Consider the following 20,593-nt stretch of genomic DNA (forward strand, 5'->3'; position numbering starts at 1 on the left):
TGAGACACACAAAGATTTTGAAGATGAATCTGTACGAAATGAAAACAGAGAAAAAGCAGAGTTTACTTTACAGATTCAGAATATGAAGTTGAATACTGATCTTGAAGCGATAAATTGAATAACAGTGTAGACTTGATTTATGTTCTATACTCTGTATAGAATGATACTGAGAAAGAATCAAGTCGTCACAAAAGCTGAATTTCACTGAATGAAATGTCAGACAGAATTGATGATTTCAATAAATGAATGCATTATTTTATGTTTGATAAGTTCAATATCTAAGTAAAAGAAGTATCAATAGATTCTTCTTATGTACTTTATTCAGATGAGATAGATATTGACGAGAGTCTGAGTTAAGTCGATTATTCGACAAATCCTTGATTGAAGAAAGAAACAGCTCAGAACAAAGTCGTTTTAATGACTTAAAGTACAACTGAATAGATACCGAATACAAGAGAATAGAAGCAGATTCGAAGTAATAATCTGACAAGAGATTGAAAAATGAAGTGAGATATGAAATGCAGAGGTGGATGATTGAAGTGAGAATCACTTCAGATAATCATTCAAACTATCAGATTTGATATTCCGGATGAATACGATTCGAGGACGAAATCATTCCTTAGAGGGGAGGAATTGTAAGTCCCGAAAATATTAAATTATTAATTATGGGATTTGAGAATTAAATTTCATCTTATGGGCTAATATTGATGTGATAAGTTAAAGAAAGGATAGATTTAATTTTCGAGCCGAAAATATTTAATTTGAGAATTTATGGATTTTGAGAATTAAATTCCGAGAATTCTTAAATTAAAAGAATAAATATTCGATTTGAATATTTAAGGGATTTAAGATTAAATTCCATGTTTTGAGAATTAAAGAAGATTAATTTTGAAGATTCAACCCGAGCAGAGACTGATTCGAAAATATCGACGTTTGAAGGGCTGAAGTGCAAAAGGCCGGGATTAATTGATTTAATCCGAATTTAATTTATTTTAATCCAAATATATTTAATTTGGGAATATTTGGAGTTTCGATTTAAATTCTAATATTCTTAAATTATTTTTGATTGAAATTGAATTAAAAAGAAGGCCGAGGACTGAATTGCAATTAATGAAGACTTGAGGGACTAAATTGCAAATATGCAATACATATCCAATTTTCTGAAGCTTAATCATCTTGCAACGTGTAATTCAAAATTACACTCATAAAGTTAGAGAATTCCGAACAGAGAGCCGAGCTTCTCTTCATTTCATTTTGATTCTGATTGTTCAAATCCCCGTAACTTTTGATTCGCTTGTCCGATTTCAATTCCGAAAAATGTTCTGGAAACCTTGAGACAAGGGATTCGATCTCGTGTAAGTATTTTTATGTGTATGATATATTTTTAAATCAGTTATGAGCAGAGATCAGAACTTGATGTTAGTTTTGTGTTCTTGAGTTTGTATTCAAGTTATTTCAAAACCGGGTCGAATATGAATTAAGGAACAAACTTGTTATGATGTACATCTTGTATTTGATAAATTTAGCTGCTGTTATGAGGATTAGAATGATGTATTAATAATTTAGATGCACGTACAATATTTATATGAAGTTAAAGAAGTTAGCTTCGAAGTCGATATTAAGTCGGTTTCCGATTTTCAATCGTTACGCCGCCGGTTGATGTTTTGACATCGTTTTGATAGCCTATAACTGATTTGAGATAGTTGTTTAGACGTTATGAATGTTATGTCATTTGTATTTATCGATTTCAGTTGAATTTTGAAGGCTAACGATTCACGACTCCGAGTTGTACCGAATAAGAAGAAGTTAAAGTTTGAAATGATGTTGATTGAATCTATATTGATGATTTTGACTCGATTCTGAAATTATTTAATAGAATGAGGTTTGATATGCATATTTTGATGTTATGTTTCAGAGTTTAATAGGAGACTTATTGACTCAAGAACCTCAACTTGAAACCAAAGAAGAAGTGATCAAGATGGAAGTTAATGTGAGTGAATATGATTGATGTTTGAATGATCAGATTCTTGTAGGAGTTGTGGTTGTACTTCCTATTCGATGTGGAACATGACAAACTCGAGAATGAAAGGTATAAGACGATATCGAGATTCAGGACTATGATACTCAAGATTTATGAATCTTGAGTAGTCCGCCAAATCACATACTAGTTATGTTTATTTTGATTATGAACTTGTTATTGTTCTTGTCGATCCATCACAGGTAGTGGATCTTTATTGCTTTTGATATGATATGATGATATTGAGTTGATTCTATGCCAAGGTTGCGGTTAACCTTATTTGCGAGTCGTTTACGAACTCGTTAGATGGATATCCATGTCAAGATCATTTACGAATCTTGATGGCAATGAAGTGATAAGAATCAATTATTGAGATAAGCGCGCTATATAAATTGAAGTTTTGATTTGAAGTTTGAGTCGATATATGCATTATGTTTACTCTATTCTTGAGTTGATATGTTAGAGTTGATATGAATTTATTTAACGCATTTATGTGTCAATTATACTGAGAATGATTTCTCACCGGAGTTTATCCGGCTGTTGCTTTGTTTTGTATGTGTGCATTGCAACAGGTGGGGCAGGAGCTTGGTTGAGATGACATTGATAGCTCGGGAGAGAGATGTAGCAAGTGTGGACTCGAGTTTACAAGTTAAAGCATGTTATAGTGATAGCATCAAACATAGCAAGAACTTAAGATTTGAAGTTGTTTATGCTATGTTGAATAGCTTGTAGTTTTATATTTTTTAGCTATTCATTTGATGTAATGCATGCATGATTTGATGATAGGAACTTGGTATATGAATGTATGCATGTTCTCAGAATTTATAATATGTTTAGACTTGAATTTGATTGAAGAATCATGCTTTGGTTCCAAGTTTTGACAGAAAAAATCAGCAGCAGTTTTTGAGCGGAAGGTAGCTCGCTCGATCGGGTGAAAGTTACCGATCGAGCGAGGCTAGTATTCTTGGGCAGAAAATGTGATTTTTATTGCCCGCTCGATCGGTAGATTTTGGCCTATCGATCGAGGCCAATGTTTGTGCAGACCCGAGAATTTGATATTTTTGCTCGCTCGATCAGCTGACTTTGCCCGATCGAGCTAGGCTCCGAAATTTTAAAAAAAAGTTTTTTTTTCTGCCCTTGATTTCTTATTCTTTAATTGTTTGATTAATTGTGTAATTAATCATTAGTTGCCCTAAGATAAGATTAGCAACCCGAGGTCCCCACAAAGTAGCATGCGAATAGATTATAGTCTAGCAACTGGCGCGTAAGTTTCATCATAATCTATGTCTTCTTCTTGACTATATCCTTTCGTTACAAGTCTAGCTTTATTTCTTGTTATAGTACCATGCTCGTCAAGTTTATTCCTAAAGACCCATTTAGTTCCAATGATAGATCTATCATGCGGCCTAGGAACAATACACCAAACATCATTACGCTTGAATTCATTTAACTCATCTTGTGTAGCAATAATCCATGCATCATCTAATAAAGCTTCATTAATACACTTAGGTTCAACATGCGAAACAAAAGCAAGATGATTGCAAATATTATTAAGAGAAGAGCCAGTGGTTACTCCTTTCGAAGGACGTCCAATGATAAGATCCATAGGATGATCTTTGTGAAACGTCCAATCCTTCTGAAGTGGTGTTTACTCAACAGAAACATCTATATCATTTAGGCTTGAGGAAGCCATCTCTTCTTCGAGTAATTCTACATCATCAATGTTTGTGCGAACAATAGTAGACATATATTCATCAAAAATCACATGCATAGATTCTTCAACAAGTAAAGTACGTTTATTAAAAACTTTAAAAGCCTTATTTGAGGTAGAATATCCGAGAAAAATACCTTTGTCGGATTTGGCATCAAGTTTACCGAGGTTGTCCTTACCATTATTATGGATGTAGCATTTTGAACCGAAAGCTCGAAAGTATGAAATGTTAGAATTTCTCCATCTCCATAATTCATATGGAGTTTTCTTGAGAATTGACCTTATTGATACACGATTAATAATGTAACAGACAGTGTTCATTGCTTCAGCCCAAAAATATTTTGGTAGAGAATACTCACATATCATGGTCCTCGCAATCTCCACAAGTGTACTATTTTTCCTCTCAACGACCCCGTTTTGTTGAGTCCTAGGGCAAGAAAAAATATGACCGATGCCTTTCTCTTCACAAAAATTTTTAAAACTCTCATTTTGAAATTCAGTTCCGTGGTCACTACGGATCTGTTTTATTGAAAGATTTTTCTCATTCTCAACACGTTTGACAAAAGTTTTAAAATAATCAAAGACATCATTTTTGTGGGCTAAAAACAATGTCCACGTGTAACGTGAGAAATCATCCACAATGACAAATGCATAAAGCTTCCCTCCTAGGCTAGCGTTCCTCGAGGGACCACATAGATCTAGGTGAAGAAGTTCAAGGGGCATAGAAGTTGATACAAAATTTTTGATTTTAAAAGATTCTCTTGTATGTTTTCCAAGTTGACACGCATCACAAACAGAATCTAATTTTAAATTGAGTTTTGACATACCAACTACTAGATCAAGTTTAAAAAGTTTTTCAATGGTACTAGGACCAACATGACCTAATCGTCTATGTTAAAGAATGTTATCATCAACATTCAAGGATACAAGGCTTTTGGTATTTGATAAAGATAAATTATTTAAAAAAACCTTGTAAACTTTTTCACTTCTATAACCTTTGAAATTTATGGATTTGTCAAATGTGAGTGATATAGTGCAGTGTTGGGGAGTGAATTTGACTTCATAACCTCTATCACACAATTGACTTATGCTTAGTAGATTGTGTTTAAGTCCTTTCACTATGAGTACATCATCAATCAAGCAAGATTCAGATATACCTATTGAGCCGATTCCTTCGATTACTCCTTTGCTGTTGTCTCTAAAGGTGACAATTTCTTTCTCCTTTGGTTTGACTGGATGAAGTAGATCCTTGTTCCCCGTCATATGTCTAGAGCATCCACTGTCTAGATACCATATGCTAGGGAGAACATTTTTCCTATTACCCTGCAAGAATTGATTTTGGTACCCTTTAGTTCTTTTGGGTCCATAGTGTTAGAAAAGAGAGATACAAAATAGATTTCTATGAGTTCAGTCTCTCATAGCGACATCATCGCCACTTTCCAAGAGTGCTCCCAGTAGTAGGTAGGGCATATGGCCTCTTTAAAAACCTATTTCCTTGGACAGAGCAGCGTTCATCAGGAAGACCAGTCTCAAGTCAAGACAGTTTAAACCGATATATGATGTACTCCCTTAGATCATGATCTCATAATGCCGACTGATGAGTTGTTAAGTACTCTTAGGCCTCTAATTCATATAGCTCTTTTGATCATATTGATATTTCAAAGATCTACATTTATATCTAACATGACCAATTTTACAACAATAAGAGCATGTAGGGGGTGATCTCATTTTAGCTTTAGCAATGAGGCTAGTAAAGTCTATGGAGTCTTTTCATACCCTAAACCACCTCTATCAAAGCAACATTTTTGCATGCTTAGTAAGTTATTCAATTTATTGCTACTAACATTGAATTTGTCAAATGATTTTTCTAAGTGAGCTATTTTATCCTTTAATCTTAGGTTTTCATGCTCCTTAGATTCTAACTCATTTTTAAGTTTTTTATTTTCCTTTTTAAGAGATTTAGCCATATCAAACATATATTTATATGCATGCAGTAATTCATCATAGGAAGGTACCTCGTCATCGTCGTCGGAGACGATGTCATCATTCTTAGCCTTGAGGCATATGTTGGCTTCCTCATCATCGTCATCGCTATCGCTCCAAGTGGCTATGAGTGCTTTCTTCTTGCCTTTGTCATTTTTCTTTTTAAGAGGGCACTCATTTGCATAGTGGCTTTGTTGTTGGCAGTTGTAGCAAGTTACTTCTTTGTCCGGCCTCTTGTCCTTCTTGAAGTTGTTTCATCGCATAAATCTTTTGAACTTTCTTGCGAACAGTGTCATATCATCATCATCATCTTCTTTGGATTGACTAGATAAGGCAATCCCTTTTGCCTTGATCTTCTCATCTTCTTTCTTTAAATCCTTTCTTGTAGACAATTCCAACTCATGGGTTTTTATGGTCCCATGGAGTTGATCAAGATCATAGGAATCGGTGTCGCCTTTGTTGGATTCTATGATGGCCGTCCTCTTTGCATCCCACTCCTTGGGTAGGGCGCGTAGAGCTCTCCTCCAAACTTGGTTAGAAGGATATTGTTCTCCAAGTTGAGCTAACTCATTTATGATTTGAGTAAGCCTTCGGAACATTGTGTCTACGTCTTCATTGGATTCCATCTCAAATGTCTCGTATTTGAATTGGAGTAGATCGATCTTTGTCTCCTTGACTTGATTAGTTCCTTCGTGGCATATATCCAACTTGTCCCATATCTCTTTGGCGGAGGAGCACATAGAGATCTGGTTGTATTCGTTCATATCTAAAGAACAATGCAAAATATTCATGGCTTTAGCATTTTGTGAAATTAATCGCATGTCCTCCTTGGAAAAGTCGTCCATTCCCTTAGGAATTTTGACTCCCTCAACCTCTTTCATAGGTATGTAGGGACCTTTCACAGTAACTTTCCAAAGGTCATAGTCTACAGATTGGATGTATAGGGACATTCGATTTTTCCAATACCCGTAGTTTAAACCATTGAAAAGAGGAGGACGATTTGTTGATTGCACTTGAGCATAGTCGCTGGCTAGATTTTCCATAGAGCCTTTTTTTAAAAAATATTTTTAAAAAGGTGGCTTTGATACCACTTGTTAGAACCTAATGAGGAGATTTAGGTTCTATTGACAACTTTAGCAATTTAAAGCTATTATGCAAGTATGCAAGCGGAAGACTTAAAGCAATCAAATAATAAGTGCGGTAAATAAATGCGTAATGTAAATAAAGCAGTAAAAGGATAAAGAGATGTTTATGGAAGTTTGACGATAAATCGTCTACGTCTTCCCTTCTTGGTTAAGATCGATTAACCAAGGATCCATTAGCACTTCGAATGTCTTGGCCTTGATGGCTCCAAGGATAACCTTTACAACTTGACACGATCACCGCACCGATACAACTCAACACTTGGCCTTAAGGGCTCCAAGGATAGTCTCAACAAAAACACTTGGCTTCACACTCAAGTGCTTACAACAATAGCACAACCAACTCACAAACTATTTTTACAAACACTCTCAAATATATCACACAAACACTTTGATAGTGAGAAATTGCTTGCAAAGAAGAGAAGAGATGAGTTGAAATATCTCCAAATGAACTTGGATGGCCTCTATTTATAGTTGACAAAGATTTGAATATGATTTAAGTGCTTGGAGTGTGTGTTAAGAAGTCAAGGAGTGACAAAAAGTGTTCGGCGCCGCTGCCTACTTTTTCCCAGCACTGAGCGGATTTTGTGGAAAATTATATCTTCCAATCTATCCGTTGGATTGATGTGAAATTTGAACTGAAGCTTTAAAACATCTGGATCTTTATTCTGAATGGTGTAGATTTGATTTGAACAAGTCAATCAAGCCCAGTATTTTTCGGAAGTCGCTTCATCATGTTTTCAAACTTGTTCTGTGCAACCAATTTGAAAAATTCATATCTACTAATCCATCCGTTGGATTGATCTGAAATTTGGACTGAAGTTGTAAAACATCCTTAAATTGAATATGAATGGTGTAGACGTGATTTGGATATCACAATAATTCCCAGTTATATTTTGAATTTGATTCTTCATCATTTGCTTCATGTTCTGCAGAAATAGGTACTGTGCAACCTTTGTGGAAAAATCATAACTCCATATCTAACCGTTGGATTGATATGAAATTTTGATATAAGTTTGAAAACATCCTGATCTTAATTTGTATTGGTGGAGATTTGATTTGGATGTATCAAGCATGTCCAGTAATTTTTAGAATTTGGTTCTTCATCCTTCGCTTCAAGTTCTGCAGAAATAGGTACTGCACAATTTTTGTGGAAAAAATCATAACTCCATATCTAGCCGTTGGATTGCTCTCAAATTTGGACAGTACATATAAAACTTCTTCATCAAGATTATGACTGGTGAAGATCGGATTTTAATGCTTAGAAAATGCCCAGTAATTTTTGGAAGTTGCTGCTTCATACTTTGGCTTCTTCTTGTCTTTTTCTTAATATCTCTTAACAATGTTTTATCCATTCAATGAGAAATAAAAGACTTTATAAATAGATTTATAGCTTCAAAATAGCTTCCAAGAATTTAATCATCAATAAATCTAATCTGTAAAATCTCATTTTATATGGTTAGTAACAATTAACCGAATTTTGTAATCATCAAAACATAATATTATTAGATTTGTTAATGCATTAAAAACATTAATTTCATAACACGAGATTTGTATGCGTTTAAGGCGTAACATCCTTGTTTGTATTAATTATTCTCTTGATTTGTTCGTTAAAAGTTATTTTAGTAATAAACTTAATACTTACTTTTTGGAGACTTGTAAATACATTCAGCTGGGAATATGATTTACAGATACATAATCCGTAACTTTCGAAAGGATGCTAAAATGGTTTCCTTGAGTATTGGTTCTAGCACTGAACAGTTTGAGCTCTCTAATTCATAATTAGTTTATGATTTAACTATTCACTAGTGGATCAATGATACTTAAGTTTTTAGATATAAACAGAGGGTAAAACGATAATTTCACTCAGATCTAATTGTGAATCGTTAACGGAGGATTGATTAACATGTTCCATATTTCTCAAGAGTGCACTTTTGGGTTTTAAGTGGAGTAATCTTGGAACTAATAAATTAGATAATTAATTAAAGAGCTTTAATTAATTTTATCTAAATTTATTGGAACTTGAGATTATGGGTCCATGGTTCCCAAATCATTTTCATGCAATCACGATGGATACACTTAAGTAATTAATATGATTAATTATTAATACTCACAAATTGATTAAATAATAAATTGTTTATTATTTATAGAGATATATATTTTATATTTGTAATTTTATTAAAAATATAATTTATTTTGGAAAGGAAGAGAATAATTATTTTAGATAGTTTTGAGATATTTTGACCACACTACTCAAGTCAATTCAATTTGACTTTTAAGGCTCAATGTGAATAGGAATCAATACCATTTGTATACCCCATATTCACCGTTATGTTCAACCATCATGAGCCTATTAAAGTACCATAAAACCAAGGTTAATGATCTCATTTAAGAGCCATGAAAACCCCACCATAAAGGATCATTAGGGCCATGATTATAAGGACCTTTATGACCAATTAATGGGCTAAAAAAGTATGTCTCTTCAGCTTCCCAAGACCACTATATAAGCACCTTAATCTTGAATGAAAATTATATACCATAAAACTTGATACCTTCAAGTTTTATAAGTTTCATTTTCGAGCAAGAGAAAGAGTTGTGGTTCTTGTGTATTTCAAATAGCTATCTTATTCTCCCTAGTGAGTTTATAATTTTTCTGAAAAATTCTAGCAAAGAATTTAGTGATAGAATTAAAATATTTAGCCCACACTTTCGTTCATTGGTTGATTCGAAGATTACTGAGGAAGGTCGTGGAAAAGGAGAAATTCCTGAGAAGTATATTGCATACAAGAAGTCTATAATCCATACAACTGTGGTAATGATTCTTAATTAAATTGTAGAATTTCAGTATTAAATTTATTATAATATTTTGCATGTTTAGTTTTTATAGAACTTGTGAAGTTCTAATAGTTAAACAAGATCATTTGTTCGATCTATACAAAATTGTTTTGTCGTGAAAAATTTTAAAAGTCATTTAATCTTATTTTTTCACATTTTTCCGTTGCGCATCGAACAAAAAAACCAACAATTGATATTAGAGCCAGATTTTTGTAAAATATTATAATAAATTTATTCATCTTTACTCATGTTTATATTTGAATGAACTATAACATGCAAGACATATAATTGATTTCATAAAATTGTTTAAGTGTATTATAAAATGCATGATCTGAATTAATTCGACTAATTTGGAATTTTTTGTTTCTAAAATAATAAGATTTTAGTACATAAGAATTTTGTATAATTGAGATTTTTATTAAAATTTTAAAAACCCTCGGTTTTTATGACATATGATGTCTGTTTAATAATATGATTATTAAAATCTATAATGTATTGGATAATTAGTTATAAAATAAAATAAAATACCCATTAAATAATGAGTAATTATTTATTGGTCTTCTTCGTTGGTCATGCAACGTGAGAGTTAGAACGATGTATTTTAATGCTTTTATTTTATTACCCAACGGGTGGAATCCATTTTTTTCAATATCAAGGCTAGATCTCTTATGATAGAATTTTAGATGTATTTTAAGTTTGACCGTCCTTACGGCGGCATTCTTAAATTAAATCTAAAATTTAAAACGAAGGGTTCTACTCATGAAGATATTAGATCAAATGTGTTGATTATATCTTTGACCAATGTTTATTTTATTTTTAGGTAGTTAATATGTGTGTAAATAAGAGTTATTTTTGTAGTACATGCAATAATCAAGAATCTTGGTTTAACTAAGAAAAATATGTGACCGTCCCAACGGCGGCATTATAGCGTGTGGTTAGTTGAATTATCGACAGAATGCTATTTTGGTATTGTGCTTATTATTTACATTCATGCATCAGCTTACTATTTCGAAATGTTCATATAGATAGTTTTTTTCAAACAATTTAATAATTATGTTTTATTTAAATTCATCAATAAAATGGCAATGGGAAATCCTATTATGTCTTTGCTTGCAAACAATACTTTAAATAGTGAAAACTTTTCAAGTGGAAAAGAAACATTAATATTGTGCTGGTTAGTGAGAACACCAGGTTTGTTCTAAATGAAGAATGTCCACCGGTACCACCTGCCAATGCCACTCGTGCTGCTAAGGAACCGTATGACTGTTGAATTGCGTCCAACAACAAGGCTAAGGCATATATGCTTGCTAGAATGTCTGATGCACTAAGAATCAAGATGGAGCCCATGAAAACTGCTTTAGAGATTATGTATGTTTGGGCAACAATCTGAGCAAGCTCGCCATGAGGTAACAAGGATGTACACGAATGTTAGGATGGCTCTTGGCACTCATGTTCGTGATCATGTCATGTAGATGAAAAATCATTTTTCTGAGGCTGAGATGCATGGAGCAGTTGTTGATGAGGCCACACAAGTGAGCATTATTATGAATAAGTTGAATTATGGGATTACTCAATTACTGAATGAACTTCAAACTTTTGAAGCCATCTTGAGAATATTGAAAAATAAGGCTGAAGCAAATGTTGCAGATAAGCCATCTTCTTCAAAGGGTTTGAAGAAAAAAAAGTCTAAGGGTGGAAAGCCAGGTGGTAAATTCGAATAGCCCAAGATTGGGGTTAAGATCATCAAACACAACAACAAGAAGGCCGAGAAGAAGCCAAAAATAAAGTGTTTTCACTGCGGAGTAGATGAAACTGGAAAAGAATTTTTCCGCGATACCTCGTGGATCTGAAGGAGAAAAATAACGGTAAATCTGATTTACTTGTATTAGAAGCTTGTTTAGTGGAGGATGATTCCTCCAACTGCGGGGCAACTAATCATATTTGTTCTTCTATGAAGTTGCTTAGTTCTTCGAGGGAGCTTGTTAAAGGGGATTTGACACTAAGAGTTGGCAATGGGGCATTAGTTTCTATCAAGGCAGTGGGAGTCGCCCGTTTAAATTTTGAAAATAAATATTTGATTTTGAACAATGCTTATTTCATTCCCAATTTTTGTAGGAATTTGATTTCTATTTCAAAATAGCATGAACAATTGTTTGGGATTTCTTTTTATAATAATGGAATTACTATTTCAAAAAATGGTCTCAAAATTTGTCATGCATGTATGAAAAACGGGTTGTATGTCCTTAAGCCTTGCAAACGTTTATCTCTAAATACTGACTTTTTCAAAGTAGCTTATCCGAAGTCTAACAAAAGGCAAAAGCTTGCAAACAATGATGAAACATATCTATGGCATCTTAGATTAGGTTATATCAATCTGGATAAGATTAATAGACTAACAAAGGATGGTCCTTTGAGAGAGTTAACTATTGACACATTACCAGTTTGTGAATCTTGTCTAGAAGGCAAAATGACTAAGAGATCTTTCTTGTCAAAGGGTGAAAGAACCAAAGGACCACTTGAGCTAGTACATACCGATGAGTGTGGACCATTAAATGTACAAGCAAGAGGAGGTTATGAATATTTCATCACTTTTATTGATGATTATTCAAGATATGGAAATGTTTATCTAATGAAAAATAAATATGAAAATTTTGGAAATTTCAAGTAATTCCTAGCTGAAGTTGAAAAGCAATTAGGAAAATCACTGAAAATACTTCGATCAGATCGAGGTGGTGAATATCTTGATACTGAGTTCAAGAATCACTTAAATGAGAAAGGAATCATCTCCTACCTCACGGCTCCTAGAACTCCACAACAAAATGGTGTTGCTGAAAGAAGAAATCGAACTTTGTTAGACATGGTAAGATCCATGATGAGCTATGCCTCACTACCTACAATTTTTGTGGGATATGCATTACAAACAACAGTTTACATTTTTAATGTAGTACCATCAAAGTCTATCCCTAAGACCCCAATAGAATTATGGAATGGGCATAAACCAAGCTTACTTCATTTTCGTATCTAGGGATGCCCAACTCACTTGTTAAAAGAAAGTATTTGTATCTACAAATGCTCCTTTTCTTGAGAACGGCTATATGATTAACTTCAATCCTCATAGTAAATTTGTACTAGAGGAGTTTCTAAATGATCAGATCATTCCACAACCAATGTCTGTAGAAGACAATCGGAAAGCAGAGGAAACCACTGTTCCTAATCTGGAAAGCTTGGTACCTAGACGTAGTGGGAGAGTTATTAGAACTCCTACTTGCTATGGACAAGATGATGAAACAAATGTTGTTGTAGCAGATACCAATGATGATGATCCATTGACATATCAACATGCAATGAATGATCCTGATAAATAAAAATATCAAGAATCCATGAACCAAAAGATGGAGTTGAATTACTCCAACTCAGTCTGGGAACTTGTAGATCCACCTAAAGATGTTAGGCCCATAGGGTGTAAATGGGTCTTCAAGAAAAAGAGAAGTGTGGATGGGAAAGTAGATACTTTCAAAGCTAGATTAGTGGCAAAGGGTTGTAAACAAAAAGGAGTTGATTATGAAGAAACTTTTTCTCCGGTTGCCATGATAAAGTCTATCTGCATTCTCTTGTCCATTGCCACTAGTCTCGACTATGAGGTATGAAAAATGGATGTCAAGAAGTTTTTTTGAATGGCCATCTTGAACAAAGCATTTATATAATGAAACTAGAACGATTCATGGTTAAATACCAAGAGAAAAAATTTGCAAGCTTCAAAGGTCCATCTTTGGGCTTAAATAAGAATCTAGGTCTTGGAACCATAGGTTTGATGAGATCATCAAGAATTATGGGTTCCAACAGAATATGGATGAACCTCGTGTTTACAAGCACGTCAATACAAATAGTGTGGTTTTCTTGGTCTTTATGTCGATGAAATTTTACTAATTGGAAATGATGTAGAATTGTTATATGATGTAAAGAGATGGTTGGATGAAAAATTTCAAATAAAAGATTTGGGAGAAGCGAGTTATGTTCTTGGAAACCAAATTATTCGGAATAGGAAGAATAGAATTTTAGCTTTGTTTCAAGAAAATTATATTGATAAAGTGCTAGCACGTTTTTCGATGCAAAATTCTAAGAAAGGTCTCTTGCCAACCCGACATGAAATCACCCTTTCTAAGGAACAATGTCCTGAGACACCACAAAAGGAAGAGCATATGAGACGTATCCCATATGTATAATCAATAGGGAGCCTAATGTACGCTATGTTATGCACTAGGCCTGATATTTGCTATGCAGTGGGAATTGTTAGTCGATATCAGTCAAACCCAGGATTGGATCATTAGGTTGCATTACAACACATTCTCAAGTATATTTGAAGAACCAAAAACTATATGCTTGTCTATTCATGAGAAGTATTGAATCCTTTGGGATATACTGATTCTGATTTTCAATCAGATAAAGACTCTCGAAATTCGACGTCCGGATCAATATTCACCTTTGGTGGTGGATCAGTCGTGTGGAGTGTAGTGACCCAAAATTAATCAAAGTGATTAAGCCTACAATTACTAAAACTTTATTGAAATGGTCCAAGATATATCGGACGGTCCGAAGATAAGTTTGGAGGATCCTAAGTTGATCGGAAGCTTCGAAGCTAGAATCGGAGGCTCCGATCGAGATCGGAAGCTCCGTCGGCAAGATTGGAAGGTTCGATTGCGATCAGGGCACACATCATCACTTATGTCAGCAAGATGAAGTCATGGATGACGTAATATAGGGGGATAGGAAGCTTCGAAGATGGGATCGGAGGTTCCGATCATGTTCGGAGGGTCCGAACCGGGTTCGGAGGTTCCAAACGCCGTCTATAAATAGGGGCCGAGAAATTCATTTCTAGGCGCACCAAATTCCCTTATCTCTCTGTTTCCTAGGCTTCTAACTTGATCTAGGAATTTCTATACTTCCTATGGGGATTCCGGAAGTGGCATAGCGATCCAGGCGTCGTAGCGGAGCTGTGGCCTAGTTTTGAGGCAAGCGACAGCAAAGGGCTGACGACAGACGCAGGTATAGCTATGGTCTCCTTCAATTATTTAGGAGTATGCAATAGCTTAATAAAGGCTTTTAGAACTTATTGAATGATGCATGGGTATTTGAATTGTAGCGTTGGTGATAGGCTTAGAACCTAGAGTGGGACTGCTAGGAGTCTGGCTTAGAAAAGTACGTAAGTACTATCTGAGATAGCCAGCGGGTATGCATGCTTATGTGTTTCATTTATGTGTCATATTTTGCATGGATTATTATGCGGCATGTGCATATCATATTGTATCTGTACATCTTTTGAGATAAGCCATGGAGGGCCGCTCAGCCCTGTTTGGACGGTTGATGTCGAGTGCCCCGTAACCGACGGGTTAGTTGGCACTGGCATCAAGAGGACACAGTCCACGTCCGGTAGGAATGAGCAGAGTACGCAGGGTTTGCTCCCCGGGTTGTTCCACTCATGTCCTAGGCTCCAGTCTGAGCAGTTCTATACAGTTATCCCAGAGACGGATACCCAGACATATTCATTTGCATGCATCATGTTTGTATGTTTTACCCGTGCTTTCATATTGAGCTTAAAGCTCACGTTCAATGTTTTTTGTGTATCTGGATACCCCATTAAATTGGGAAGGTGTAGGTGCAGGTTGGAGCACCAGGAGCTTGGAGTGGCCAGTGACCTTGGAGACAACGGGATTAGCTATAGGTCTTTGCCCTTAGGGATTATTTAATTCGATTGGGTTGTATAATCAAATTTTGTTTATTTTAACCGGTTGTATTTTGCCGGTATGCTTTTATTTTAAGTCTTTCGCAGCAATTTATTTTAATGCATGATTAATTATGATCTTAACTCTGATTAGGTAGTGGATCCGGGTTGGGTCGCTACATGGAGAATTATTAAACAACACAACATAGCAGACTCTACCATGGAGGCAGAATATATAGCAGCTTGTGAAGCCGCTAAGGAATCAGTTTGGCTCAAAAAGTTCTACACTGATTTGGAAGTAGTTCCAAATATGGATAAGTAATTAACCTTGTATTGTGACAATAGTGTGGCTGTGGCAAATTCAAAAGAACCAAGGAATCATAAAAGAGGCAAGCATATTGAAAGAAAATACCATCTCATTAGGGAAATTTTACATCAAGGAGATGTCAATGTTATGAAGATAGCGTCAAAAGAGAACCCTTGCAGATCCGTTCACCAAGACGTTACCTGAAAAAATGTTTATGGGTCACTTAGAGGGAATGAGTATTAGAGATATGCCTCATCTGATTTAGGGCAATTGGGATTTTGTTGGAAATATTCCCATAAAACTGATATTTGCTATTAATTGCTAATTTTAAATAAAAGAATTATTTATTTTATTGTTTGATTGGTTTATGTTATTTTGCTTAAAAATGAATATCTATATAAAATTCGTAATATATTATAGTTTCTATGATTTTGGTATATAAAATTGTTATATACACGAGGATTAAAATCATAGATAATATATTTAAAATATCCAAGATTGATTAAAGTATGGATCTTTAATAATCATTAATGTCATTTACTGATATTTTGAATATTAAAGTTTTATCCGAATTTTCAGTGTGGTGACACTAAGTAGAGGCATTTTATATTATTTGATTACATAGGACAAGAACCATATGTAATTTTAGAGCCTTTTTTTAATTACTGTTACATGAACTTATCAACACCATTAAGATGATCTTATGTAGATTAATCTAAATCCTGAGTAATCATAAATTCCTTTTTTGTATTAATTAGTCTTTTTAATTTGCTCGTTAAAATTTATTTTAGTAACAAACCTAATACTTATTTTTTGGTGACTCATAAATACATTCAGTTGGGAATATGATTTAAAGATACGGAATCCGTAAATTCCAAAAGGATGCTAAAATGGTTCACTGAAGTATTGGTTCTAGCACTGAACAGTTTGAGCGCTCTAATTCATAATTAGTTTATGAATTAACAGTTCATTAGTGGATCAATGATACTTAAGGTTTTAGATACAAACATGGGGTAAACTGATAATTTCACCCAGCTCTAATTGTGAATCATGAACGGAGGATTGATTAACACGTAATAATATTTGTATAAGCACGTTCCATATTTTTCAAGAATGCAGTTTTGGGTTTTTAGTGGAGTAATATTGGAACTAATAAATTAGATAATTAATTAAAGAGCTTTAATTATTTTTGTCTAAATTTATTGGAGCTTGAGATTATGGGTCTATGGTCTCCAAACCATCTTCATGCAATCACGATGGATACTCTTAAATAATTAATATGATTAATTATTAATACTCACAAATTTATTAAATTCTTTTATTATTATTTAATAGAGATATATATTTTATATTTGTAATTTGATTACAAATATAATTTATTTTGAAAAGGGAGAGAATAATTATTTTAGATAGTTTTGAGATACTTTGACCACACTAATCAAGTCAATTCAATTCGACTTTTAAGGCTCAATGTGAATAGGAATCAATACCATTTGTAAACCACATATTCACCATTATGATAAACCATAATGAGGATACTTGTAACGAGCCATTGTATCAAGACGGGTCTTTCCAGCGTGCTTATGTCCTCACTCACACGCATCCTGAGAAACTTTCCAGGGGATCACCCATCCTATAATTGCCCCAAGTCAAGCACGCTTAACTTTGGAGTTCTTATATGATGAGCTCCTGAAAAGAAGATGCACCTTCTTGATATGAGTAGTACATATGAAATCTTTTAAGCACTCTTCAACTATGCAGTCTCATACCTACACAGTCTCAGAATCCTTTTCATTCCGGCACGAGATCGGTTCATTCATGTCTTTCTCTGCTTATAAACCTACCATAAGCCGTTCATTGTCCGTGCAACCTCTTGGCACCAGCGATCACTCCCCGCTTTCTCAGCCCCGGGTGTCACATGCTCACCAGCTTCCGCTTGGTTCGTCCCCAAACCATATCGTACTAAGAGAACTTGGCTCTGATACCATTTGTAAGGACCCACTGTATCAAGACGGGTATTTTCAGCGTGCTTATGTCCTCAATCACACGCATCTTGAGAAACTTTCCACGGGATCACCCATCCTATAATTTCCACAAGTCTAGAACGCTTAACTTTGGAGTTCTTATATGATGAGCTCCCGAAAAGAAGATGCACCTTCTTGATATGAGTAGTACATATGAAATCTTTTAAGCACTCCTCAACTATGCAGTCCCATACACACACAGTCTCAGAATCCCTCTCATTCCGGCATGGGATCGGTTCATTCATGTCTCCTTTTACTTAGAAACCTACCAGGAGCCGCTCATTGTCCGTGCAACCTCTTGGTACCGGCGATCACTCCCCGCCTTCTCAGCCCCGTGCGTCACACTATTAAAGGACCATAAAACCAAGGTTAATGACCCCATTTAAGAGGCATGAAAACCTCACCATAAAGGATCATTAGGGTCGTGATTAAGGACCTTTATGACCAATTAATGGGCTAAAAATGTATGTCTCTTCAGCTGCCCAAGACCACTATATAAGCACCTCAATCTTGAAGGAAAATGATAGAACATAACACTTGATACCTTCAAGTTTTATAAGTTTCATTTTTGAACAAGAGAAAGAGATGTGGTTCTTGTGTATTTCAAATAGTTATATTATTCTCCCTAGCGAGTTTAGAATTTTTCTGAAAAATTCTAGCAAAGAATTTATGAGAGAATTAATAGAGTTAGCCCACATTTTTTCCATTGGTTGATTCGAAGATTGGTGATGAAGATCGTGGAACATAAGCAATTCCTGAGAAGTAGATTGCATACAAGAAGTATATAATCCATACAACTGTGATAATGATTCTTAATTTCATTGTATAATTTCAGTATTAAATTTATTATAATATTTTGCATGTTTAGTTATTACAGAACTTGTGAAGTTTTTATAGTTAAACAAGATCATTTGTTCGATCTATACAAAATTGTTTTGTCGTGAAAAATTTTAAAAGTCGTTTAATCTTATTTTTTCACATTTTTCGATGTGCATCGAACATAAATAACCAACACCTCCTGCATCATGAAAGAAAAAATATAAATTTATTTATTATAATTCTTAAAAATTTAAAATATTTGCGTAACCTTGAAATCTTTGGTGACAATGGAAAAGTATCCAGTATGTGGAGTGATGTCATCAAAATAAAGAATAGGTGCGGATCACGCTCATGCGCAAATTGCGATATGTGGATACTTAAGATCATGTTCAATAATGAGATGATGTTGGTGAGATGATGTTGGTAACTTCATTGTTTGATGATGTCAGCGAACTTCATTGTTTGGTTCTACGAGGATGAGTAATGTTGTAGAGAGAATGTTAAAATATTAATTTTTTAATCTATTAAATATATTTTTATTGAAACACAAAATAAATTTGCACAATTAAAAAAATTAAAATTACACATAATTAAAATTTTAATATTACAAAAATCTAAGAAATATACAAAATTAAATAAATTTAAAATTACAAATAATTTAAACAAATTACAAATTAAAAAATAAATTACTTTTTATTTTTTACAAGATCAAATTAATATTTTTATTATTAATTTTTAAATTTTTAATTTTTAAACTAGTTTTAATAATTTAAAAAATAAAAAAAGGATATAATAAAGAAGAAGACATAGATTATGATGAAACTTATGCGTCTGTTGCTAAACAAGAATCTATTCGCGTGCTACTTGCTTTTGCTTGCTCTAGAAATTTCAAGTTATTTTAAATGGATGTTAAAAGTGCTTTTCTAAATGGTGATTTAAAAGAAGAAGTTTACATTGAGCAACCTGATGCTTTGTTGATTCTTTATTTTCTGATCACGTGTATAGACTAAACAAAATATTATATGGTTTGAAACATGCTCCTCGAGCTTGGTATGCAAAATTATCAACTTTTCTTCTTTCAAATGGTTTTTCGAGAGGAAAGATTGATATCACCTTGTTTAGCAAACATGCTAAAGATGATTTATTGATTGTGAAAATTTATGTTGATGATATAATTTTTGGTTCTACTAAAGAAACTCTCTGTCAAGAATTCTCCAAGCTAATGCAGGATCACTTCGAGATGAGCATGATGGGAGAACTCAACTATATTCTCGGATTGCAAATCAAACTATGCAAAGATGGGTTCTTTGTGAACCAAAGCAAGTACATCAAGGAGATTCTGAAAAAGTTTGGGATGAAGAACACAAAATTATCATTTATACCGATGAGCACTGCAATCAGACTCGACAAGGATGAAAATGGTAAATCTGCAGATCAATAATCCTCCTTTCGTAGTATGATTGGCTCCTTAATATATGCTACTGCTAGTAGGCCGGAAATTATGTTTAGTGTATGCTTGTGTGCATGATTTCAGTCATGTCCAAATGAATCACATTTGTTCTCCTTAAAACGCATTTTCAAATATCTTTCAAATACTCCAAATCTCGGCTTTTGGTATTTGAAAAATTATTTCTTTGATTTAAAGCGTATTGTGATGCCAACTTTGGTGGATATAAGGTGGACAGGAAAAACACTAGTGGAACTTGTTTCTTTTTAGGAAACTGTTTAGTCTCCTGGTTTTCCAAAAAAACAAAATTGTGTTGCGTTGTCAACAATTGAAGCCGAATATATGGCAGCCAGTAGTTTTTGTGCGCAAATGCTTTCGATGAAGCATCAATTGCTCGACTATGGTGTATCTTTTTAAAAAATCCCTATTTTCTGTGACAACGCTAGCGCCATATGTCTTACAAAAAATCCGATTCAACATTCGCGCACCAAACATATTGACATTCTTCATCATTTTATTCGTGACCACATCGAATGAAATGAACTTGAACTTCAATATGTTGACACTAAAAATCAAATTGCCGATATTT

The 20,593-nt window shown here is 34.1% G+C and overlaps 1 pseudogene; it reads right to left on the minus strand.

The window, feature by feature from the left end:
* LOC140861706 (uncharacterized) overlaps positions 1-18,990 on the minus strand; it is a 29,837-nt pseudogene extending 10,847 nt beyond the window's left edge.
* Positions 18,991-20,593: the final 1,603 nt, after the last annotated feature.

The sequence above is a fragment of the Henckelia pumila genome, chromosome 4, assembly GCF_033568475.1.
Source record: "Henckelia pumila isolate YLH828 chromosome 4, ASM3356847v2, whole genome shotgun sequence".
Lineage (NCBI taxonomy): Eukaryota > Viridiplantae > Streptophyta > Magnoliopsida > Lamiales > Gesneriaceae > Henckelia > Henckelia pumila.